Source organism: Anabrus simplex, chromosome 2 (assembly GCF_040414725.1).
Source record: "Anabrus simplex isolate iqAnaSimp1 chromosome 2, ASM4041472v1, whole genome shotgun sequence".
Taxonomy (NCBI): Eukaryota; Metazoa; Arthropoda; class Insecta; order Orthoptera; family Tettigoniidae; genus Anabrus; species Anabrus simplex.
This window is the reverse complement of record NC_090266.1, coordinates 1,108,447,845-1,108,475,528: the sequence shown is the minus strand read 5'-3', so window position 1 is coordinate 1,108,475,528 and position 27,684 is coordinate 1,108,447,845. Positions and strand designations below refer to the sequence as shown.

At 39.9% G+C, this 27,684-nt stretch overlaps 1 pseudogene; it reads right to left on the bottom strand.

Moving 5' to 3' along the window:
- Window positions 1-1,700: 1,700 nt before the first annotated feature.
- LOC137498509 (mitochondrial 2-oxoglutarate/malate carrier protein pseudogene) lies at window positions 1,701-14,503 on the bottom strand (annotated as a pseudogene).
- Window positions 14,504-27,684: the final 13,181 nt, after the last annotated feature.

Sequence of the window (27,684 nt, the reverse complement as noted above, 5' to 3'; positions counted from 1 at the left end):
ACAATTATTTATAAAGTTCTACGGCTTGGCGATAATTTTGCAAGTATCTACCATATTCATTTTACAACACAGATAATAATGCTGTTAAGGCTTTATAATACTTTGATAGTGAAAATTATTTCCGTTCACTAGTGAGTTCAGTTAAAGATACCGTGGAATTATAAGTGAATTCAGATGTGAAGTTCGATGTTTCCCTAACATTCAGATTTCACTTGAATAAATACAAGTCCTAACGCACTGTTCAGATTCTAAGTTCGCTATCTGCAGAAATATTTCAATCACGTTGAAGTATTTAAAACTTGAGAAAATCCAATGCCTGATGCACTGTTACAGAGTCCAAGTTCGCAATCAGCAGAAATATTTCAATTACTTTGAAGTATTTAATACTTGAGAAAATACAAGTCTTAATGCATTCGTTCAAAATCCTAAGATCGCAAGACTATTGATAAGTTTCAATCACATCTCACTATAATTTCGCTAACTGTAGGCTCCCATTCCGTACTGTCACATCGCGACGCAAACTTCCACCAGTCAACCATCCTGGTTCGACTGCGGGACAACACTGTGTCATGTTGGATTTTCGCTCCTCTTCTATAACAAAGTCGCGGAGTTTGCAGCTGTTTCATTTCTTCCAGTATCTTCCTTAACCCGAGGTGGATTTTAACGAAACTTCGTGATAATTTAGATTTTAAATGGTGCATACGGTGATGTTATTATATTCGTATTGTAATTGCTATACGAGTCATTTATGATAGAATGTTAGGAAGGTTCTATTGATGATGCTACTTAGCCTTTCCGAGCCGTGGCTGGCTCCTACGTCACTCGCAGCACGCTCGCTGTCGCCAGCTGCTCCGTTGGCGCGCGGCACGTATTTTAAGTTTGAAATACTTTATTCTAATGCTGGACCAGCGTTCCTGGTACATCTCTCTCTTCCCTGGGGAAAAGAGAATTCTATAGGGATTTTTTTTTCTTCAATTTTCTCTCGAATAATTTCATTAAATTTTCGGAATTGTAAATTTCCTTGACACCACAATCTAGCTTATCAACTTTATTAGCTCCGCTGTCGAGTACCTCAGCTACTTTGAATGGTCCAATGTACAGAGGGCAAAATTTGGCATAGACGCGGAGTTCAGGATGTGATACAGCATAAAACCAAGTCATCAACTTGTAACGGTTGACTGAAGGCACGATTCCTCTGTCGTCTTTCCCTTATCCACGCAGCGTGTCGAAGCCTTTGCTTAGCTATCGTCACACGAGTCGAGTGGGTTACTGATGCATCTTCACGTGCTGGCAAAATCTGATCCCACGGTCTATCAGGTGTAAGATCCTTATGCACTCTTATAGGGATATCTTGGATGGACACGTGAGTCGTTGAGTTGACTATCTTCTGAATTACGGGGAGAACCTCGACCCATTTCCAATGTTGTGATCCGCAGTATAGTCTACAAAACCTCCCAATTCCGCGCTTGATTCTTTCTGTGGGATTTGCTTCCGGGTACCTTATGGAGTTCATGATATGCTTGCTTTCAAGCTCTACTAAGGCTGCTTGGAATTCCACAGAAGTAAATTGCGTCCCATGATCGGTTAATAAAAATTCCGGTTTTCCATCAGTGGTCTTCACATAACACTATCCTCCACCACAATAACACGCAGTTACCTACATATAGAAGATGCCGCCCACCCTCATCGGAGGGTCTGCCTTACAAGGGCTGCACTCGGCTAGAAATAGCCACACGAAAAAAATCAGTGGTCTTCATGTTTTGTACTGTTGTCTTGGATATATCCACAGCCACTGAAGCAGCAGTAGTAACCAGCCCATATTTCATGCTGCTACAGAAGTGGCCGATTATATTGCACTTTGAAATAACCTGTGCCAGGTAGGAATTGCTTAGCCTGAGAATAAGTAGTGTAACAAATTCGCCCTTAAGTTGTGAAATTGAATACACTGTTAGGCGTCATAATGTAACAAATTAAGTGGTGAAATTGAGCGTCAAAATGGGACAAAATACTGTTACATTAATAGTCATCATGGGCAAACAAAATTAATCATCTGACGGCATCCCAGCATATTTGGATACCATCACAATAAATATGTAATCGTAAATATAAACGGATCTGAATTATTGTTAAAGTTGGATGTCATCAAATAACTGTAATGATACATATAGGGTTGGCGCATATCCATGTATATATCTTATCATAATTGCGGCGGAACATAAGAATCAGAATAACATCTGACAACGACAGGTGTCTCGTGCAATGGTAGTAATTTCATATAAATGAAGGATATGAAAGGATTCCCTATCTACAAATGATAATTGAATATTGGATGGCTTTTTATTTACATTCTTTGCATTGTTGTGAAGGCGTAACATTACATTGTTGATGAGAAAAACTTTACGATAATGGCTGTATTGATCTTTAGCAATGGCGTAGTTTAACAATGATAACAACATGACTCCGAATTTTAATTCAATTTACAAATAGTTATCATAGTGGTTAGTCCATGTGAAGAGTTAAAATAAATCGTTACATGACATTAAATGAATAAATTTTAACAATATTGAAAATGAATATTTGAAAGTTTTATCAGAAATGACTTAGAGTACCATTAGAAATTCATATCTTAAATGTATATATAAATATACGACATGATTTGGTGAAATATCGCTTCATTGCCCGCGGTTCTAAAGAAAAATCCTCATATCAATGTCAGTTCTCGCCTTCAGGTTGTTTTCAATTAAAACAAATATAAATTAACATTGCATTAATGGCAGCAACATCCAGATATTAATTAAAATATGAAAGAGATTTTCCCTTTACCAAATCACGTAATTCAATGCAAAAGTAGATATCATGAAATTAGAAGAATTCATTTTGAAGATACGCAAATATGACATCATCTCAAAGTAATAAAAGAAGAATACACCAACATGCGAATAGAAATAACAAAAACATGGCTTCGGTTCGTTCCTAGAATGGATAAAATACATTCCCAAAATACATTTCAGTTGCATAGCCACCCTGTATTGATGATTCTGGATCACTCCACCACAAATAACTGTAATTATGCACATGCATAATACTACAATGATGATGCTGGTCACAGGATCTGGTCAGGTTCCCGTAGAATGTACCTTGTAAGAAATAACGAGAGCAAAACTTGACATACGGATTCTAATACCTGTTTTCATTCATATCGAGGATCGATATATTCTGTCGATTTCATACTTATTCATTACTGTAAATATGACACCATATCATTATCATATGCGAAGATTCTATACTCAACAAATTCCTCTCTATCTCAATAAATATGTAGACTAGTAGTAAACACGTAGCTTCACAATAACACATATATTCACAATAACACGCAGGTAACGCTGTCTTCGCTCCTCCTGTAATAAAATTACCGTGCTATTCTACCATAATTCTGCTGTACTACAATGAAATGAAATTCCTGCTCTACATTTTAATACAGGTACAAAAACAAGTAATTCTACGATGAATGACTATCATGTTTGAAGATCCTATTTAGTTTGACCAATGTTTCATCACTGACATTAATATATATTGGCGAATTCCTTCCAGAAAGTCGAAGATAGGCGTATATAGCACAGCGGTTACGAATGTAAGTATATCAATGCTCGGTGTGCCCGTGTGGTCTCAATCACATCCATGGGCGCCCGCAAGGGGGGCAAGAGGGGGCACTTGCCTCCCCCCCCCGGAATTCTAAAGATGTTGATGTTCAATTGTAAGTATATCAATGCTCGGCGTTCTCGTGCGGTCTCAATCACATCCAAAGCAAGGGTGAGAGTAGCAACAATTGGCAGTATAATCTTGCCGCGTTCGAACAACTCCAGACATGTCATAAATAAAATTCTGTGTTTCCATAAGCAGTTTATTTAATACAAATGTGGTAATATTATAATAAATTATGATGTGAATTCCGAGGTGTTATTCCATCTTCATAGTGTCGTATCCCGGCCAACAGGTGAGACGCCGAGCGGTGAGTGGAATCACCTGATGGCTAACAACAGTACTAAAAACGAAAGGGATATAAGATGGTAATTTATAGGCGTTAGGTAAGTTGGTTGTTAAGAGTTGAAACTCATATGATTTCCTATATATGTGCGTATATTGACAGATGATGTACAAAGAATATACACGTACAATTGAAGTCGGTCACGTATTGTGACGTACTGGAACTAGCCTTCCTCAGAACGGCTACTCCAAGTAAATGCAAGTGGACTCTAAAGCATTAGAGTACCACTGAAATGCTAAAGCGATGTTAAAAACAGAGTATCGTGAAATCTCACAGAGATTCCTCAAGCTTTAAGTTGCCAACTACGATAAAACCCAGAAGAACTCGGGCTTAAGTCGAGAATCAAAGTATGAATGGTGAATACCAAGTGTTAGCACCACCGTTCAACCTGATCTACTAAGAAATATTCTAAGTAGCGAGACCGCTTGGAGAATTGATCGCAATTCTCTAACGTGAGCGGAAGGCAAGGCTCCCAAAGCGAAGACTAATGCAATAAGACGCTTGTTCCTTCAATTACATACGTATTTAAAGGGACTAGCAATATGATATGAGGTTCTCCCCTCCTCTCAGATAAAGCCTTACTGGCTTACTATTGGTGCTACCACCTCCCCCATGTATCTCAAATCCCACACTATGCACGTGGCAATATTTATTAACATGAACTTGACTTCTCGCCCTTAAACCTATGCTCATAAAATAACTTCCCCATTTCTAATACTTGTCATCATAAACATGACACTGCGTCCCGTTTCACTTAATTGGGTCGCCCATTAATTTTAAGTATCGTATCCTTCAAACTACCCCCATTTTCTTGCCATCTCCAGACGACAGGACGTGACTTTTTAGATTTGTCCGTATCGACTTCCTCGTGAGACCTCTTGACCTCACACAACTCTGTTTTTAACTGTCATTCTATATCACCCCCAACACATGGCTGCTTCGACAGCAAGGCCAGTGGATTGAGTTACCAAAATAATCACTATGTATTACTTATGTGCTGCTACTTGATGAAGGTTCGTGTCCCTGGACATGACACCTCCCCCCTTAGGAAAGAAACTAGTTGCCACACATGCAACTGGTTTCCACCTGAGTACACGTACATACAGGGTTAATTACCGCATGTACCTTACATGGCACATTACATTTTAGCAACATTACATTACAGTTCATAGATACACTTCAACTTATTACATTTTGACATTAATACAATTCTCTTTACCCTGCATACAATTAATATTCAAAATTACATTTCACATTACAATTAACATATTCTTTCACAGTAAACCATATTGCATTAATACATTTCAATTCATATATTCCACAGTACATGTAGTACTTAATATAACATAGTTTAGATTTAACATCTAATACATATCAATTTATATGTTTCACAGTACATATAACATTTCATTTTTTTATTTCACAGTACTGATATAACTCATTTACATATTACATTTCACATTTTTCATTTCACATTTTACAGTGATTAATACATATCAATTTATATATGTCACAGTACATATAACACTTCATTTTTTTCATTTTACAGTACTTAATATCACTCATTTACATTTCACATTTTTTTATTTCACATTTCACAGTAATTAACACATATCAATTTATATGCTTCACAGTACATACAACTTTACCTTCCAGCCTTCTCTGGTCGGTTTTTACTTCCGTACCAAACTCTTGGAATGGCCGGCTTCGAGATTGCAATAGCAACTCGGTTCCCCTGACTATACTTCTTGAGTAAGTCTTACAAACTTGTGCAGTCACTGCTGACACATTATCCGTACCAAACTCATAGGAATGGACGCTTGGACCGTGCCTCTCTCGACACGTCCGAACTGTGCCTCCTTAGGCCAGTCTCACAAATTTTTGTGCAGTCATTACTGACACATAACCCGTACCAAACTCATAGGAATGGACGCTTGGGTCTTGCCTCTCTCGACAAGCCCGAACTGTGCCTTCTTAGGCCAGTCTCACAAATTCTTGTGCAGCTATTACTGACACATTACTCGTACCAAACTCATAGGAATGGACGCTTGGGTCTTGCCACCCTCGACAAGCCCGAACTGTGCCTCCTTAGGCCAGTCTCATGAAATTTTACCTTAACATAAGGTTGCCTGTTCGACTCTGCCCCTTGGCAAGTCTTTTTTTTTTTTTTTTTTTTTTTTTCGTACTTTAACAATTTTAAAGTTACATTTGTTACATTACAGCCTTAACACTGTCTTACTAGTGATTCATTACTTATACAATGGTCATTGAAATTTTTACTTTACTAATGTGGTTACGCTCCCTCTTTATTGCCTCCTTGGCTCTCTGATGAGAGACCTTTCATTAAGCTCTATACTGGAAGTAGTAAGATCTGTCATACTTCTACCCATGCGCTCATTTACGCGCTTACCTCTTACATACTCCTGCCTATCAAAGTGCACTGTGACGTCCTCGTCTGAACAATGTGAGTTAGGACTATTAATTATAGTTTGGCGGATACATATCTTTCCGCAACACTCATCTCCTAGCTCTGACAGTTTATGAGCAAGTCTAAATCTTTTGCAACATCTTTTGCAACAACAGCAGGAACATAATAATAACAAAATAACAGCAATTGTTCCTCCACCTATATAAGACAGAAAATTTAACTTATCCAATTTATGATTTTGCTTTAATTCATCCTCCTGTTCAAGTATTAATTTTTCAACTGCCTCTACTTTATGACTTGCTAATTTTAATTCCTCTGCATGGTGAAGCACATTTACCAACGGTATCTTTCCTTCATCCTGCAATTGACTCAATTTAGTGTTAATTCCTAAATGATCGCAACAGTCATACTGTAACAATAGATCAGGTACAAACCCTTGATCTTTGGTACTATTTGTTTTAATTACATTTGAAGATTGAATTTTTGTTTTTGGCCCAAAGGCCGTACATCTATTAAACATTGTTATTATTCCTGTACCTGTTAACTTAGCATCACTTGTGTGCAACTCTTGACATACTACTGTTATTTTTACCTCCTGTGGAGCGATATAAATCCATTTATTTTCTCTTAAGGGAAACCACATCACTTCTTGTACTCTAATTACATTTTTTTGACAATCTTGTGGCATAACCTGTGCCCCTGTCAACAATTTTACTACACATTCCTCATGTGAATGAGCTAGTTTGATAGCAAACTCTTGTTTGCATACCTTAAGTTTATCATTCAACCTCTTACAATTATTAATTTGATTTTCAGTTAACATTACATAATTTTGCCTGTTCTGGTCCAAAAGAATAAATTCATTTTCACTATTAATAAAACAAAGTTTTCTATCTCACCATTCACTCTTGTTGGGAATGGTATAACCTTAATAAGATCATATTTTACCTTATCTACCAAAGGTACCTTTACAATGTAACCAAGTATCTCTTTAGTAATGAACACTTCAATCTCTGCTATTCTAGTTATTAAATAGCCATAAGCCAGTCTCAACTCAACAGGTAATGTCATTCCTGGTGGGAAATTATTCTGTGCCTTTGAAAACGACTTTATTATATCACTAGGACTTATAATCTGAGGTTGTAAGACTCCATTTTGAGCCAACATTATTCCATTTAACAGAATCTCATAATGATCTTTTAATTGCGCTAAGAATCCTTGCGTGTCAATTAAATGCCTATTGACCGCGATTTCAATCTCCGTTCTCCTAAATGCGCTTTCTATTTGCTCAGTCTCATCCTTCAGATATCCCCGTATTGTTGCTATATTATCGCTTGATTCTTTTTCGTTCTTAGCGACGTCATACAATGAGCTATTCATTGATTGTAACGTACTTTTTACTACAATCATCTGTTCTTTCGCGACTTTTAACATCGACAAATTCTCTGATTCAAGATCCTTAATGTGACTTTGATAATAGGCTGCATCCTGCGAATCTAAGGTTCCGAATAAAATTTTAGCAATACTTCCTACAAAATTAAGAACTCCTCGCTTCATTCTATTTTGATCTGAATTTTCCTTCTCCTCAGTCTTAGTTGTTTGTCTTATTAATTCACGCAAATTTTGAGTTTTATTTAATTGCATAATTAAAAGCTTTACCTCATTCTCACATGTATATGTTAAATTTACTTCCAGTTCTGAACCCAATCTCATGGTTCTCTGAATGTATTTCTTACCAACATTATACGCATCATTTAACGCTTCTAAATTTACATAAGTTACTACCTTCCATTCAGTGTTATAGAGTTGAACTTCACCTAGCTTGTCGAAATAAACCCCTGGGGTGGACTCATATGGTTGGAGCTGGAAATCAATTGCCTTTCCTCCTTTCGTAAATATCGCCATCACTGCGATCGCCGCTGCTATCAGCGCCATTGACCTGCAAGTAACAGATTTGTGTTACCTTGCGTTGCCTATAATTTATTACTGATTGTTCACAATGTATTTACATACAATTTTCCTTCTCATTTAAATGTATAACTTTAATCGGTTACTGTGTACTGTAACGCGCTTCCCTCGCTTATTCATATTCAAAACGCAGTTCACTCCTGAAACTTCCTGTACTGTGTACGGGCCAACAAAGTTTGGACTTAATTTTTTGCTACGACCTCGTCTTACTGAATCATTTCTTAAAAGAACTTGGTCTCCTATCTTAAACGTTACTTCGTTTATTCTTGTATCATACTGGACTTTATTTTTCAACTTGGTTTCTATTAGAGTTTTACGTGCTACCTCGTGACTTTCTCTAAGCCTTCGAGCTAATTCCTCCACATAGCTTTCGTGTTCATTATAATTCTTCTCGTTTGGTTTTCTCTGCAATGTCCCTGGTATATTCGCCTTTCTTCCAAATACTAATTCAAATGGTGTGAAATTAGTTGACGTACTTTTCGTTGTATTGTATACAAAAGTTGCCATTGAAATGAACTTATCCCAATCGTCTTGGGTTCCACATACATAGTGTCTCAAAAATTCAGCTAATACTGCATGAGACCTCTCTAAACTTCCGTTTGACTGTGGCCTAAATGCGGCAGTATGAATCTTCCTAATATTTAATAATCTACATAATTTCTTCATTACTTCGCTCAAAAAGTTGCTACCTTGGTCAGTTAATATTACACTTGGTATTCCAAATGTTCGTACTACATTGTCCATCAATGCCCTTGCAATTGTCTCTGCTTCTTGATTTTTCATTGGCACTGCTACTAAGTACTTCGATAACTGATCTTGACACGTTAAAATAAATTTGTTTCCGTCGAGTGTAAGTGGAAGTGGTCCAACCACATCTAACGCTATTTTCTCAAACACAATCTGCGGTGTGTCTGTGATTACCATACTCGCCTTCGTATCTGGCTTCGTAAACTTATTAGTTTGACATGAATGACATGATCGAATGTATTGCTCTACATCTCTCTTAATTCCTGGCCACTCAATATAATCTGTTAACCTAGCATACGTGCGTGTAATGCCTTGGTGTCCTCCAACTAAAGATGCATGAAATTCTTTCATAATCTCTTTCTTTTCATCCTCTGTCAATTTCTCTGTGAATTTCTCATCTGTTTCCATTTCTGAAACTTCTTCTTGTTCAACCTCATCTAATTTGTGTATTCTGCTCAGTGCGTCTGCATTTGTATTTAACTTTCCTTGTTTATAAACAACATCGAAATCGTATTCTGCTAACTTCAATCTAAATTTTAGCAATCTTGAGGTTGGATCTTGCACATTAAATACCCATTTAAGTGGTTTATGATCCGTCACTACAGTGAACTTTCGTCCTAAGACATACGGTCTAAAATACTTTACTGCAAATACAATTCCTAACATTTCCTTTTCTGTTGTTGAATAATTTCTTTCTGCCTTATTCAATACTCTAGATATGTATGCTACTGGCAAATCGCTTCCTACCTTCCCTTGCGACAATACTGCGCCTAACGCTTCATTGCTTGCATCGGTTGTTACAATAAACGGCTTCTCGAAATCTGGATATTGTAAAATCGGATACGTTATCAACTTATTCTTTAAAGTCTGAAATGCTTCCTCTTGTTTAATTTCCCATTTATAGTCTACTTCTTTCTTTAAAAGTTCATACAGTGGTTTAGCAATTTTGCTATAATCTGGTATAAAACGTCTGTAATATCCCGATAATCCCAAAAATCCCTTAAGTTGTTTCGTGGTCATGGGTTGAGAAAATCTCTCTTAACTTCTCAAAAACGTCGATCATTTATTATTATTATTATTATTATTATTATTATTATTATTATTATTATTATTATTATTTTACTGAATCTCAAAATAATCATATAATTTAATTTCATTTAATAAACATTTAATTCACTTACTTCCGCTAATACATTTGTCATTAATCACATGAACGTCACTGACATACGTTTATATCAAAAATTCCGATATAATGCTGAAATACTGTTTTTTTTTTGTAATCTAATTAGCATAAACACTTAGTTCCATTTACTCTGCTAATTAATCTTATGAACGTCATTTGCATACATTTATATCAAATGCCTATCTAATACCGAAAATGTGATCTTTTCAATATCTTTTTCTCTGCTTCAACTTGATAATAGCTACTGGCTAAATCAATTGTCGAGAAATAATTCGCTTTCCCTATTGAGTTACTTAACTCCGTAGTACCTGGTATAGGGTACATGCTACCGATCGTAATCTCGTTTAATTTTCGATCTAAATAAAATCTATCATTAAATTCTGGACATATTTCAAATATCCTTTCTCTACCAATCTTTAGCATATGATCTTCCCTAATTAATTCGATTACTCTTCGAGTTCTCGATTGTGAACATTTCTGTGCGTCACTTTTTTCTACTTTCATTACGTGCGCAATTTCGTCTTTTCCTATGTCATACATAGTTTCCGTTCTCGGACGTACTTTTATTACTTTAGCTTCTCTAATTTCTATTTGATGTTTATCACCATTTACTTCTATGAATTCCTCCGTGAAATTAATTACAGAATCTTTCAATAAATCTCTACCTATCAATCCGTCTTGTGACAGCTGAAATTCATCATCTACTACATGCAATTTGCATTGAGATGTTCCCAAAGTTACCTTCGCGGTTCCACACGTGAATAGTGTTCCTTTGCTAACTCCTAGCAATTTTAATCTATCACTTGTATCTATCTTTATTTCCTTCGGTACGCATTGTTTCTTTATTACACTAATTTCTGAGCCTGTATCGATTAAAAATCGAAAAGGTCCGTGTACATCATTTATAGATAGTAAAACTGTACCTTCATTGTTATTACACTTATTGTGTACTTGGCCTATGTGAACACTTTTAGGACCTATAACCGGCCTTGCGTCATGATCCTGTTCTAGTTTTCCGCCTGCTTGTTCTCGTAACCTTTACCCTTGTAATTAGTGAATTGCTGCGGTTTACTACTTTTACAATTTTTCTCTACATGCCCTGTTCTCTTACAACGTTTACAAACTATTACTCTGCACTCTCGTGAATAGTGCCCTTCCTTATTACAATAGTAACACGTTATTGCCTTAACTTCTTTTGGTCGCATTTTAAGAAAACATGAGGATGCCGAATGTCCTTTCTTATTGCAATTACTACAATATTTATCTCTCCTAACTGATTCACCGTGCTTTTCCTTACTTGAGAGTACGGCCGACTCTTCTTGGGCCGCTACCTCAACTGCTAAACCGAAATCATCCGTAATGTTCCTACTACGGACAATCGTTTGAATGCTTTTATCAATTAATCCTTGTACAAAACATGATATCCCTAACTCTCCTATTAAATTCGCTCTATGAACTTTTGCCTCCGGTTCGACTCTTGCCGTGGCAACTTCTTTAAGTTCGCTTACCATTGCATCCATTCTCGAACCCCAAGCTATTACAGATTCATCTTTATTTTGCTGTGCTTTAAACATTTTACATGCGTAGTGATCAATAGTCCTACGCTCTCCATAATTTTCAAACAAAGCTGCCTTCGCTTTTGGCCAGCTCGTAACATCCTGTCTTACTAATAACTTGCTTCTAGCTTCGCCCGTTATTCTGGTAAGAACATATTTAAAAAACAGCGGATGTTCATCTGGTTGAACAAATTCTATTGCTGAATCTACATTTGCACAGAACTCTTTCAACCTACTCCGATTTCTCCCGTCAAAAGGATCTCCGATTAACTTGAACGCTTGATTGATATTAATATAATTGTTATCTGAATTATCACTGGCACTTCCCACTTCAGAATTAGACATACTGATTTTGAGTTTGGCTTACCTTACAATATTTGGTCTTCTACTGCGTGCTGATGGTGAGCTGACGACGTGCAGGTACGCCGGGTCGATTGCGTCTTCCTTCCTTGGACTCCTATGAATCCCTCTGCTACTCCGTGGGCCAGCCCTTGCGCCTTCTTGGTTCTGCTCTCTGTCTGCTTACGGACTTCTTCTTCCTCCTGCCGACCGCCCCTCAGTCTACTAGGATAGACAGCCGCTGGACTTCTTCTTTCTCCTTCGGACCGCCCCTCAGTCTACTAGGATAGACAGCCTCCGGACTTCTTCTTCTTTCTTCCGACCGCCCCTCAGTCTACTAGGATAGACAGCCGCCTAGGAAACCACCAACGCCTGGTTAAGAGTTAAACAACCCTGGATGGACGTCGAACTCAGGACCAACCCCACAAAACTGACACCAGTTTTTCTTCTCCTGTCGTATCCCGGCCAACAGGTGAGACGCCGAGCGGTGAGTGGAATCACCTGATGGCTAACAACAGTACTAAAAACGAAAGGGATATAAGATGGTAATTTATAGGCGTTAGGTAAGTTGGTTGTTAAGAGTTGAAACTCATATGATTTCCTATATATGTGCGTATATTGACAGATGATGTACAAAGAATATACACGTACAATTGAAGTCGGTCACGTATTGTGACGTACTGGAACTAGCCTTCCTCAGAACGGCTACTCCAAGTAAATGCAAGTGGACTCTAAAGCATTAGAGTACCACTGAAATGCTAAAGCGATGTTAAAAACAGAGTATCGTGAAATCTCACAGAGATTCCTCAAGCTTTAAGTTGCCAACTACGATAAAACCCAGAAGAACTCGGGCTTAAGTCGAGAATCAAAGTATGAATGGTGAATACCAAGTGTTAGCACCACCGTTCAACCTGATCTACTAAGAAATATTCTAAGTAGCGAGACCGCTTGGAGAATTGATCGCAATTCTCTAACGTGAGCGGAAGGCAAGGCTCCCAAAGCGAAGACTAATGCAATAAGACGCTTGTTCCTTCAATTACATACGTATTTAAAGGGACTAGCAATATGATATGAGGTTCTCCCCTCCTCTCAGATAAAGCCTTACTGGCTTACTATTGGTGCTACCACCTCCCCCATGTATCTCAAATCCCACACTATGCACGTGGCAATATTTATTAACATGAACTTGACTTCTCGCCCTTAAACCTATGCTCATAAAATAACTTCCCCATTTCTAATACTTGTCATCATAAACATGACACTGCGTCCCGTTTCACTTAATTGGGTCGCCCATTAATTTTAAGTATCGTATCCTTCAAACTACCCCCATTTTCTTGCCATCTCCAGACGACAGGACGTGACTTTTTAGATTTGTCCGTATCGACTTCCTCGTGAGACCTCTTGACCTCACACAACTCTGTTTTTAACTGCCATTCTATATCACCCCCAACACATGGCTGCTTCGACAGCAAGGCCAGTGGATTGAGTTACCAAAATAATCACTATGTATTACTTATGTGCTGCTACTTGATGAAGGTTCGTGTCCCTGGACATGACAATAGACTCCATTGTAAATTACTTTATTTTAGTAAAATTGTCATATTGCTATAAATTTTGTTCTGAAAGATTGCTTATTCCAAATCCATATAAGGAAAATGTCACAGTAGCAATTTGGACAGTATTCACGATCATAGCCCTTCCAATTGTAGGTATAACACCCCGCCATAAAGTGAAGAAACCCTTCGCCTGTGAGATACGGAACAGCTTCCATCACATTCTTGTAGTTCCGTCGCTCTTCCAGAGGTAACCGTTCGTCGGCAGTCTTGCGAATTAAGGCCACTTCAGCAGGTGTGCCGACAAATGCACCAGTCATCCCAGCAGCCAATCCAAGAAGAGGTTTCATGGCAAAGTTCGGTGGTTGTCCATCCGCTCCAGTGAACATTTCAAACAAGCATGTAGCCTATGTACTCCAAGCCTGGTGGTGGTATATGTCGCCTGACGTAGAAGTCCAGCAGAAAGGTAAGTGTACATGCTCACAATTCCTTCCTTTCTTCAAATGCCTGCAAAAGTATGACAACTTGTATTGTACTCTATTTCTGCTCCACCCATTCCCTCAACTACATCCTATTTTCCACCAAATCCAAAAGCTGAACGAAGCATGTTGCTCCCATACCGGCTAGACCAACAAATAGGAACTTAACCCCGTTGGAAATAGATGGTTGTTTCGGTTCAGCCATTTCAGTGATATATTTGGTCTCTTAAGTATGTACAATCATTTCGAACTTAATGCCAGTCTTATTCTTGATTGGCAGATAATGGCTAAAGACAGAAATTATTATCACTCACTTGTAAAGATCTTAATATCACCAGTAATGTACAATGGTTTAAAGTTCAACTGGAAACATCCACTCAAATATTTCAACACTCTAACGTGTTAATTATTTACACTAGAAAAAATTCGAAGTACTATATTGTCCATAATACGAGGCTAGTATTGTGCCTTATGTTATTATTATTAACATCATTTAACTTTTCGGAAACAAAGTTTTTTCTTACTTGAAAGTTCACTCGAGTGTTGTAAGTTATTATCTGATTGCTCCAAGTAAATTAAATCACTTTATTAATTGCACTTCAATCAAGCTAAATACGGTTGTGGCGTTATTTTATACTACTGTACTCCAGTCAGGCCCATCACCGCAAGGGCGCCATTTTATATTATCTCTCTCCTCTCTGTAACAGGAAATGCCCGTATTTTAAGTTTGAAGAGCACGAGATGGTACGCAGGCCGTGTACGGCACATTAAATTAGAGTGGTACTGAGAGTGAGAGGATTTGCTTTGAATGAAGTTCTAAATAATTTTTTTAACTGTTTGTTTTGTTGTGAAAAGTCAAGTTCATATCACCTCAGTACAGCAGAGGATTAATTGGGCCTAACCTTTCTCCGTTCTCTGGCTGGCCATGTCCCACGTTGCTCTGCTACTCCTCTCGCCCTTACCATGGATAAGCTCTCGGCACCATGGAACCACGTATACTCCAACGAGTGAAGCTCTAGAAGTTCTAGGGGCCTTATCTCAGTCTTTTTATTGCTGCCGACTAGTTGTGCAAGATTCCTCACTTCCATTATACGGTCTCAATTCACTTGTCAAATTCCGACACCGCCGTTATTAGAGCATTCGGATCCAGGGAATCTTTCTTTTTGAAACCATTCGTGGCCCTTGTTCTTTGCCCGATATCTCCACTTTTCGAAGTGTCGGGTCCATTCCGTTTTTTCTCTCTGATTTGTGTTATATATAATATCGTTTCTTAGATGTGCTTCCGCTTAAAAGTAACATTACAACCACTATAATAGTTCTCTTGTATGCAGTACAACTTGCGAAGGAAGGAGCTACTTCACTGCAGTTCAGCTCCAGAGCAGCATGACGATTCTGCATACTTATGTAAGAATATTCGTTTTCTGCCTTCTTTTCTGTTCTTCGCTGATCTCTTCATCTTCTCTTCTCATCCAACAACGTTAGGAATATTCAGGGCTCCCCCATGTGCGTGGGAGTGACAGAATGAGCACACACCGTATCCCCTGCCTATCGTAAGCGGCGACTAAAGGGGGACCAAAAGCATTTAAAATTGGGAGCATGAGATAGCGGTGTTGGGGTCCTTAGTTGAGTCCCGTTCCTGTTTCCATATACTTGTACCAGACTCTTCAATTTCATCTATGCTATATGACCTGTCTTTTCAACAACTGTTCTTTTCGACCCCGTCGCTGTTATGCTATTCAAGGTGTAGGGATCCTATAATTTTCATACCTTTCATGGATCTCGCCTTCCTTTGGTCGGTATGTTCATTTTCGAAGTGCCGGATCCCTTCCACTTTTTATCTCCGAATAGTGTTATATAGAGGGCATTTGCTATATTGTACTTCCCATTCAAAGTATGATCACAACTAGCAGCATAATATTTTAGGGTGATGTATCACTTCAAATCCAGAGCTTTTTAATCACATTTCTACTATAGATCAGTATGAGGAATCTCTGCCTAATATTGGTAGACGCTTTGTCTCGAATTCCATACTTATCTTATTACCCCTATTTTGTTCATGACCGCTTCTGATCCCAACAATGATGGGGTTGGCATAAATAACACAAGCCGCATCTCCTACCTGTCGTAAGAGGCAACTAAATATGCTCCAAGGTGGTGTCAATTTGTGAGCGTGGTCTGTCGAGCACTGGGCCCTCAGCTGAGGCCCGGTAATTGCCTGTGAATATTTCCGCAAGGCTCATCATTTCCATCTACCTTATATGAACTTTCTTGCTCAACTCTTCTTCTTTTCCGACCCCGACGCTTTTAGACCATTCGAGGGCTAATGCGTATTCCATTTTCAAGCTCTTAGTGGCCCTTGTCTTCCCTTGGCCGATATCATCACTTTTCGAAATGTAGGATCCATTTCAATTCCCTCTCTGATTAGTGTTATATAGACTATCGTTTCTAAGATGTGCGTCATCTCAAGCCTCTAATCATAACCTCTCGCAGATTGGACAGCAACTACCCCCAGCAGCAACTGCGGCAAATTTATAGGGTGTCGCGCCAGCTGTGGTAGGACATTTCTGAACACCTGAGGGCCTCCACGCTTCCCCAAAGCACCGTTCATTTTCATGTTACGAATGGTCTAACATGATACTAAGTAAATCCTGGAGAATTCGTTTTGCGCAACGAATGGCTGGTGTGGTAAAATATTTTTTTATCTTCAATATACTATCATGACGTGTGCCTCTACACACTCAGGTGCCCCTGCGATGGCTCTTTCATTGTGCGTAATATCACACTGCAATTGAGTGCATTGGAATGAATCAGTGCTGCTAACTCATATTCTATACACCACAGAAACTGCCCTACAGTCACTCTCAAATTCTCTTTACCAGAGAAAACAAATTCTTGTAGAGAATACATGACCCGCTAAAGCATCAAAATTCACATGTAAGCTTCTAGTTGAAGAAACTTCATTGGTATAATAATATGATATAATACAATTACATGCATCATAGCGCAAATGTATAAAGTACAACTTGAAAAGCATAATGGTAAGAGATCCGAGGGAAACGTTGAAGAAAGATGATCATCAAATCTATGAATCTGAAATGTGGAATGCCCATACAATGATGTGATGATGTGTCTTACACAACCTGAATTATTGTAAAATATATAAAACAATGATGCTCTGCCATCATCTCGTAAAATTTAAAACCTCGCACACTACACTGTAACTGTACGCATTTTCAAAAGGTTGTTTAAGAGCTTTTGAATTTTGAAAGACTTTGTCCCTGGGACTTCTTGCAAGAGTGATAATTTCCCGAGGGTTTGTTCGCTTTACAGACTTTATAGTAAACTTGTCGCAGAGTCTGTAACCCACTCAGTACTACTAGTTTGCCAGGCGTTGGAGCAATATACTTACAGAAATTTATCAAACGCTTGTTTTCAGGGAGATCTACTTCATCGAGATCCAGTATAAGTCTCATAGCAAGGTATATGCTGAGATGATCAACTGAGCAGTTCGCTGCAATCTTGATGTAGAAGATTGAATTACCTTCCATTGCTTAACTATGTGTTCTCAGGTTCCATTTATTGGATGGAGTTTAGGCTACAACTCCATTTCGTAGTCATTCGCTTAGGAGGACTTCTTCACCCTCACCCATAGAAGAATCTTGGGTATTACAACTCGATTCAGAAGATTCAGGTTCTGAATTATGTAATGACTTAGAGCGTTTACCACTTTTAAGTACACTTCACACTGAGAACGGCCTAGAGTCGAGGACTGTGGTGCCTGTGACTGAGACTGTGACAGCACTGGAGAAGTGCCAGTCTGTGCTGTTGGTTGAGGTGGAGGGGCTGGCAGTGAAGACGGTAAGGGAGAGGACTGACTGACATGTTGATTTTGTACGGATTACATCTCTCTGGCCTTGTTTTGTTCGGGTGTAGGTGAAGAAGGAGCGCTTACATTAGCTGTATTTCTAGGAAAATTTTCTATATCATAGCACGTTTCCTTGATCTCTGTGGCCTGTTCTGAGACTAATTTTATGCCCACCGAAATTGAGTTTACGAGGGCCGTTTGACGGTGACCCTTGTTCAGTTTTGCAACAACTCTCTCTTGATGAGCCTCATACTCATCTCGACTGGCGTATATTATGGAAATAAGCTAATCAATATTAGGATCAAGTCTCAGAGAACGTTTCGATACCAATATCTTCCTCCAAATAGGGCACTCCTTGTTGCAGGAACATAAAGCTGTTTTCATACAGTTGTAAAATTCTGAGCATGTGCTGGCGAGCACATGATATAGATAGATGTATAGTGATGCGCACTTTATATAGATACACGTCTTCTGCCCCGCACGTTGTATAGACAGATGTATTGTGCCGCGCACATTATATAAATAGGTGTATTGTGACGTGCACTTTATCTAGATAGGTGTATTGTGCAGCGCACTTTATATAGATACATATCATGTGCCGCGCACTTTATATAGATAGATGAATTGTGCCGCGCACTTTATTCAGATAGGTGTTGTGTGCCGCGCACTTTATATAGATACATATCATGTGCCGCGCACTTTATAATGATAGATGGATTGTGCCGCTCACTTTATATATGTAGATGCCATGTGCCGCGCACTTTATCTAGATAGGTGTATTGTGCCGCGCACTTATTTAGATCGATGTCATGTGCCGCGCACTTTATCTAGATAGGTGTATTGTTCCGCGCAGTTTATACACATACATATCATGTGCCGCGCACTTCATATAGATACATATCATGTGCCGGGCACTTTATATAGATAGATGCATTGTGGCGCGCATTTTATATAGATGCCATGTGCCGCGCACTTCATATAGATAGATGTTATGTTTCGCGCACTTTATATAGATAAATGTATTGTGCCACGCACTTTATTTAGATAGGTGTATTGTGCAGCGCACTTTATATAGATAGATGTCATGTGCCGCCCACTTTAAATAGATAGATGTATTGAGCCGCGCACATTATATAGATAGGTGTATGTGCCGCGCACTTTATATAGATACAAATCATGTACCGCGCACTTTATATAGATAGATGTATTTTGCCGCGCACTTTATATAGATAGATGCCATGTGCCGCCCACTTTATCTAAATAGGTGTATTCTGCCGCGCACTTTATATAGATACAAATCATGTGCCGCCCACTTGATATAGAAAGATGTATTGTGCAGCGCACTTTCTATAGATAGATCCTATGTGCCGCGCAATTGATATAGATAGATGTATTGTGCCGTTCACATTATATAGATAGGTGTATTGTGCCGGGCAATTTATATAGTTAGATGTCATGTGCCGCGCAATTTATATGGATAGATGTCATATGCCGCGCCCTTTATTTAGATAGGTGTATTGTGCCGCGCACTTTATATAAATACATATAACGTACGGCGCACTTTATATAGATAGATGTATTGTGCCTCGCACTTTATCTAGATAGGTGTATTGTGCCGCGCACTTTATATAGATACACGTCGTCTACCGCACACGTTATATAGATAGATGTATAATGTCGCGCACTTTATATAGATAGATGTATTTTGCAGCGCAATTATATAGACGGATGTCTTGTGGCGGGGACTTTATCTTGTTAGATGTATTGTGCCGCGCACATTATATAGATACACGTCGTCTACCGCACACGTTATATAGATAGATGTATAATGTCGCGCACTTTATATAGATAGATGCCATGTGCCGCGCACTTTATCTAGATAGGTGTATTCTGCCGCGCACTTTATCTAGATAGGTGTATTCTTCCGCGCACTTTATATAGATAGATGTATTGTGCCGCGCACTGTATTTAGATAGGTGTAATGTGCAGCGCACTTTATATAGATAGATGTCATGTACCGCGGACTTCATATTGATAGATGTATTGTGCCGCGCAATTATATAGACGGATGTCTTGTGGCGCGCTCTTTATATAGATAGATGTCATGTGCCCCGCACTATATATATAAACGTATAGTGCCGCGCACTTTATTTAGATAGGTGTATTGTGCAGCGGACTTTACATAGATAGATGTCATGTGCCGCGCAATTGATATAGATAGATGTCATGTGCCGCGCTCTTTATTTAGATAGGTGTATTGTGCCGCGCACTTTATATAGGTAGATGCCATGTGATGCGCACTTTATGTAGGTAGATAGATTGGTGTATTGTGCCACGCACCTTATCTAGATAGGTGTATTGTGCCGCGCACTTTATATACATAGACGTCATGTGCCGCGCACTTTATCTAGATAGGTGTATTGTGCCGCGCACTTTATCTAGATAGACGTTTTTGGCCGCGCACTTTATATAGATAGATGTATTGTGCTGCGCACTTTATCTTGATAAATGTAATGTGCAGCGCACATTATATAGGTTCACGTCGTCTACCGCAAAGGTTATATAGATAGATGTATAATGTCGCGCACTTTATATAGATAGATGTACACTGACTGACAGAGCAAATGCAACACCAAGAAGGAGTGGTTCGAAAGGGATGAAAGTTGGGGAAAAACAGAGACGGCACGGACGAATAATTGATGATTATTTCAAACCGATATGCAGGTTACACAATGCGCACGGCATCGACTCAGTAGGATGTAGGACCACCGCGAGCGGTGATGCACGCAGAAACACGTCGAGGTACAGATTCAATAAGAGTGCGGATGGTGTCCTGAGGGATGGTTCTCCATTCTCTGTCAACCATTTGCCACAGTTGGTCGTCCGTACGAGGCTGGGGCAGAGTTTGCAAACGGCGTCCAATGAGATCCCACACGTGTTCGATTGGTGAGAGATCCGGAGAGTAAGCTGGCCACGGAAGCATCTGTACACCTCGTAGAGCCTGTTGGGAGATGCGAGCAGTGTGTGGGCGGGCATTATCCTGCTGAAACAGAGCATTGGGCAGCCCCTGAAGGTACGGGAGTGCCACCGGCCGCAGCACATGCTGCACGTAGCGGTGGGCATTTAACGTGCCTTGAATACGCACTAGAGGTGACGTGGAAACATACGCAATAGCGCCCCAAACCATGATGCCGCGTTGTCTAGCGGTAGGGTGCTCCACAGTTACTGCCGGATTTGACCTTTCTCCACGCCGACGCCACACTCGTCTGCGGTGACTATCACTGACAGAACAGAAGCGTGACTCATCGGAGAACACGACGTTCCGCCATTCCCTCATCCAAGTCGCTCTAGCCCGGCACCATGCCAGGCGTGCACGTCTATGCTGTGGAGTCAATGGTAGTCTTCTGAGCGGACGCCGGGAGTGCAGGCCTCCTTCAACCAATCGACGGGAAATTGTTCTGGTCGATATTGGAACAGCCAGGGTGTCTTGCACATGCTGAAGAATGGCGGTTGACGTGGCGTGCGGGGCTGCCACCGCTTGGCGGCGGATGCGCCGATCCTCGCGTGCTGACGTCACTCGGGCTGCGCCTGGACCCCTCGCACGTGCCACATGTCCCTGCCCCAACCATCTTCGCCACAGGCGCTGCACCGTGGACACATCCCTATGGGTATCGGCTGCGATTTGACGAAGCGACCAACCTGCCCTTCTCAGCCCGATCACCATACCCCTCGTAAAGTCGTCTGTCTGCTGGAAATGCCTCCGTTGACGGCGGCCTGGCATTCTTAGCTATACACGTGTTCTGTGGCACACGACAACACGTTCTACAATGACTGTCGGCTGAGAAATCACGGTACGAAGTGGGCCATTCGCCAACGCCGTGTCCCATTTATCGTTCGCTGCGTGCGCAGCACAGCGGTGCATTTCACATCATGAGCATACCTCAGTGACGTCAGTCTACCCTGCAATTGGCATAAAGTTCTGACCACTCCTTCTTGGTGTTGCATTTGCTCTGTCAGTCAGTGTATTTTGCCGCGCACTTTATATTGATAGATTTATTGTGCCGCGCAATAATATAGACGGATGTCTTGTGGCGCGCACTTTATATAGATAGATGTCATGTGCCGCGCACTATATATATAGATAGATATCATAAGTCGCACACTATATATATAAACGTATAGTGCCGCGCACTTTATATAGATAGATGTATTGTGCCGCGCACTTTATTTAGATAGGTGTTTTGTGCAGCGGACTTTATATAGATAGATGTCATGTGCCGCGCACTTTATATAGATAGATGTATTGTGCCGCGCACATTATATAGATAGGTGTATTTTGCCGCGCAATTTATATAGATAGATGTCATGTGCCGCCCACTCTACATAGATAGATGTATTGTGCGGCGCACTTTATTTAGATAGGTGTATTGTGCAGCGGACGTTATATAGATAGATGTCATGTGCCGCGCACCTTGTATAGATAGGTGTATTTTGCCGCGCAAATTATATAGATAGATGTAATGTGCCGCGCAATTTATTTAGATAGGTGTATTGTTCCGCACACATTATATAGATACATATCATGTGCGGCGCACTCTACATAGATAGATGTATTGTGCGGCACACTTTATATAGATAGATGTATTATGCCGCGCACTTTATTAGATAGATGTCATGTGCCGCGCACTTTATTAGATAGATGTCATGTGCCGCGCACTATATATATATATAGTAGTCATGTGCCGCGCACTATATGTATAGATAGATATCATAAGCCGCACACTATATATATAAACGTATAGTGCCGCGCACTTTATATAGATAGATGTATTGTGCCGCGCACTTTATTTAGATAGGTGTTTTGTGCAGCGGACTTTATATAGACAGATGTGATGTGAGGCGCACATTATATAGATAGGTGTACTTTGCCGCGCAATTTATATAGATATATGTCATGTGCCGCGCAATTTATTTAGATAGGTGTATTGTTCCGCACACATTATATGGATACATATCATGTGCGGCGCACTTTATATAGGTAGATGTATTGTGCCGCGCACTTTATATAGATGCCATGTGCCGCGCACTTTATGTAGACAGATGCCATGTGCCGCGCACATTATATAGATAGATGTCATGTTTCGCGCACTTTATATAGATAGATGTATTGTGCCGCCCACTTCATTTAGATAGGTGTATTGTGCCGCGCACTTTATATAGATAGATGTCATGTGCCGCACACTTTATCTAGATAGGTGTATTGTGCCGCGCTGTTTATATAGATACATATAGATACATATGTCATGTGCCGTGCACTTTATTCAGTTAGGTGTACTGTGCCGCGCACTTGATATAGATACATATGTGCCGCGCACTTTATATAGATGGATATATTGTGCCGCGCTTTTTTTATAGTTAGATGTCATGTGCCGCGCAATTTATATGGATAGATATCATGTGACGCGCACTTTATTTAGATAGGTGTATTGTGCCGCGCACTTTATCTACATAGATGTGTTTTTCAGCGCACTTGATATAGATATGTATTGTGCCGCGCACTTGTATAGATAGATGCCATGTGCCGCGCAATTTATATGGATAGATGTCATATGCCGCGCACTTTATTTAGATAGGTGTTGTGTGGCGCGCACTTTATCTACATGGATGTTTTTTGCAGCGCACTTGATATAGATAGATGTATTTGGCCGCGCACTTGTATAGATAGATGCCATGTGCCGCGCAATTTATATAGATAGATGTATTGTGCCGCGCACTTTATCGATATAGGTGTATTGTGCCGCGCACATTATATAGATAGGTGTATAGTGCCGGGCAATTTATATAGTTAGATATCATGTGCCGCGCAATTTATATGGATAGATGTCATGTGCAGCGCCCTTTATTTAGATAGGTGTATTGTGCCGCGCTCTTTACACAGATACATATCATGTGCCGCGCACTTGATAAAGATAGATGTATTGTGCCGCGCACTTACATAGATAGATGACATGTGCCGCGCACTTTATCTAGATAGGTGTATTGTGCCGCGCACTTTGTATAGATACATATCATGTAAGCCGCACTTTATATAGATAGATGTATTGTGCCGCGCACTTTATCTAGATAGGTGTATTGTGCCGCGCAATTTATATAGATACATATCATGTGCCGCGCACCTGATATAGATAGGTGTATTGTGCCGCGCAGTTTATATAGATACATATCATTTGCTGCGCACTTTATATAGCTAGATGTCATGTGCCGCGCACTTTATATAGATAGATATATTGTGCCGCTCACTTTATATAGATAGATGTATTGTGCCGCGCACTTTATCTAGATAGTTGTATTGTGCCGCGCACTTTATATAGATACAAGTCATGTACCGCGCACCTTATATAGATAGGTGTATTATGCCGCGCAATTTATACAGATAGATGTCATGTGCCGCGCAATTTATTTAGATAGGTGTATTGTTCCGCGCACATTATATAGATACATATCATGTGCACATTATATAGATACACGTCGTCTACCGCACACATTATATAGGTAGATGTATAACGTCGCGCACTTTATATAGATAGATGTATTTTCCCGCGCTCTTGATATAGATGGATGTATTGTGCCGCGCAATTATATAGACGGATGTCTTGTGGCGCGCAATCCATATAGATAGATATCATGTGTCGCGCACTATATATATAGATAGATGCCATATATCGCACACTATATATATATAAATGTATAGTGCCGCGCACTTTATATAGATAAGTGTATTGTGCCGCGCACTTTATACAGATACATATCATGTGCCGCGCACTTGATAAAGATAGATGCCATGTGCCGCGCACATACATAGATAGATGCCATGTGCCGCGCACTTTATATAGATAGACGTCATGTGACGCGCGCTTTATATGGATATTTTTATTGTGCCGCGCACTTCATATAGATAGGTGTCGTGTGCCGCGCACTTTATATAAATAGATGTTTTTTGCCGCGCAATTTATATAGATTGATGCCATGTGCCGCGCATTGTATCTAGATAGGTGCATTGTGCCGTGCACTTTATCTAGATAGGTGTATTGTGCCGTGCACTTTAGATAGACATATATCGTGTACCGCGCACATTAGATAGATGTATTGTGCCGCGAACTTTATATTGAAAGATGTCATGTGCCGCGCACTTTATATAGATAGATGTATTGTGCCGCGCACCTTATATAGATACATATCTTGTACCGCGTAATTTATATAGATAGATGTATTGTGCCGTGCAATTTATATAGATAGATGCCATGTGCGGCACACTTTATATTGATAGATGTATTGTGCCGCGCACATGATATAGATAGGTGTATTGTGCCGCGCAATTTACATAGATAGATGTCATGTGCCGCGCAATTTATATGGATAGATGTCATGTGCCGCGCACTTTATATAGATACATATCATGTACCGCGCAATTTATATAGATAGTTGTATTGTGCCGCGCACTTTATATAGATAGATGCAATGTGCGGCGCACTTTATATTGATAGATGTATTGTGCCGCGCACATGATATAGATAGGTGTATTTTGCCGCACACTTTATATAGATACATATCATGTGCCGCGCACATTATATACATAGATGTATTGAGCCGCTCACTTTATATAGATAGATGCCATGTGCCGCGCACTTTATCTAGATAGGTGTATCGTGCCGCGCACTTTATCTAGATAGGTGTATGGTGCCGCGCACTTTAGATAGAGATATATCGTGTACCGCGCACATTAGATAGATGTATTGTGCCGCGAACTTTATATAGAAAGATGTCATGTGCCGCGCACTTTGTATAGATAGATGTATTGTGTGGCGCACGTTATATAGATACATATCATGTGCGGCGCACTTTATATAGATAGATGTATTGTGCCGCACACTTTATAGAGATAGATGCCATGTGCCGCGCACTTTATGTAGATAGGTGTATTGTGCCGCGCACTTTATCATGATAGGTGTATTGTGCCGCGCACTTAATATAGATACATATCATGTACCGCACACGATATATAGATAGATGTATTGTGCCGCGCACTATATATACATAGATATCATATGCCGCATACTATATATATAAATGTATAGTGCCGTGCACTTTATATAGATAGATGTATTGTGCCACGCACTTTGTATTGATTGATGTATTGTGCCGCGCACTTGATATAGATAGATGTATAGTACCGCGCTCGTTATATAGATACACGTCCCCTGCCGCGCACGTTATATAGATAGATGTCATGTGGCGCGCACTTTGTATAGATAGATGTCAAGTGCCGCGCACTTTATTTACATAGATTTCCTGTTTCGCCCGTTTTATATAGATATCAAGTGGCGCGCACTTTATATAGATAATTGTATTTTGCCGCGCACTTTATATAGACACACGTCATCTGCCACGCACCTTATATAGATATGTCATGTGCCGCGCACGTTATATAGATACAAGTATAGTGCCGCGAACTTTATATAGATATGCCATCTGCCGCGCACTTTGTACAGATATATGTCGTGTGCCGCACACGTTATATAGATAGATGTCATGTACCGCGCACTTTAAATAGATAGATGTATTGTGCAGCGCAATTTATACAGATAGATGTCATGTGCCGCGCACTTTATATAGATAGATGTATAGGGCCGCGCACATTATATAGATACAAGTCTTCTGCCGCGCACTTTATACAGATACATGTCAAGTGCCGCGCTATTGATATAGATAGATGAATAGTGCCGCGCACTTTATATAGATACACGTCTTCTGCCGCACACGTTATATAGATATATATAGATCATGTTCCCGCACTTTATATAGAAAGATGTCATGTGCCGCGCACCGTGTATAGATAGATGTATTGTGAAGTGCACATTACATAGATAGATGTCATGTGCCGCGCTCTTTGTTTAGATAGACATGTGCCGCGCACGTTGTATAGATAGTTGTCATGTGCCGCGCACTTTACACAGATAGACGTATTGTGCCGCGCCATTTATATAGATAGATGTCATCTGCCGCGCACTTAATATAGATAGATGTCATGTGCGGCGTACTTGATATGGATAGATGTATAGTGCCGCGCAATTTATATAGATAGACGTATTGTACCACGCACTTCATATAGATAGATGTCGTGTGCCGCGCACTTTATATAGATAGATGTCATGTGCCGCGCACTTTATGTAGATAGATGTCATGCGCCGCGTACGTTATATAGATAGATATCATATGCCGTGCACTTTTATAGATAGATGTATTGTGCCGTGCACGTTATATAAATAGATGTCACGTGCCGCGCACATGATATAGATAGTGGTATAGTGCCGAGCAATTTATATAGATAGATGTCATATATCGCGCAATTTATATAGAGGGATGTCATATGCCGCGCACTTTATACAGATAGATATATTGTGCCGAGCACTTTATATAGATAGATGTATTTTGCCACGTACGTTATATAGATAGATGTCATA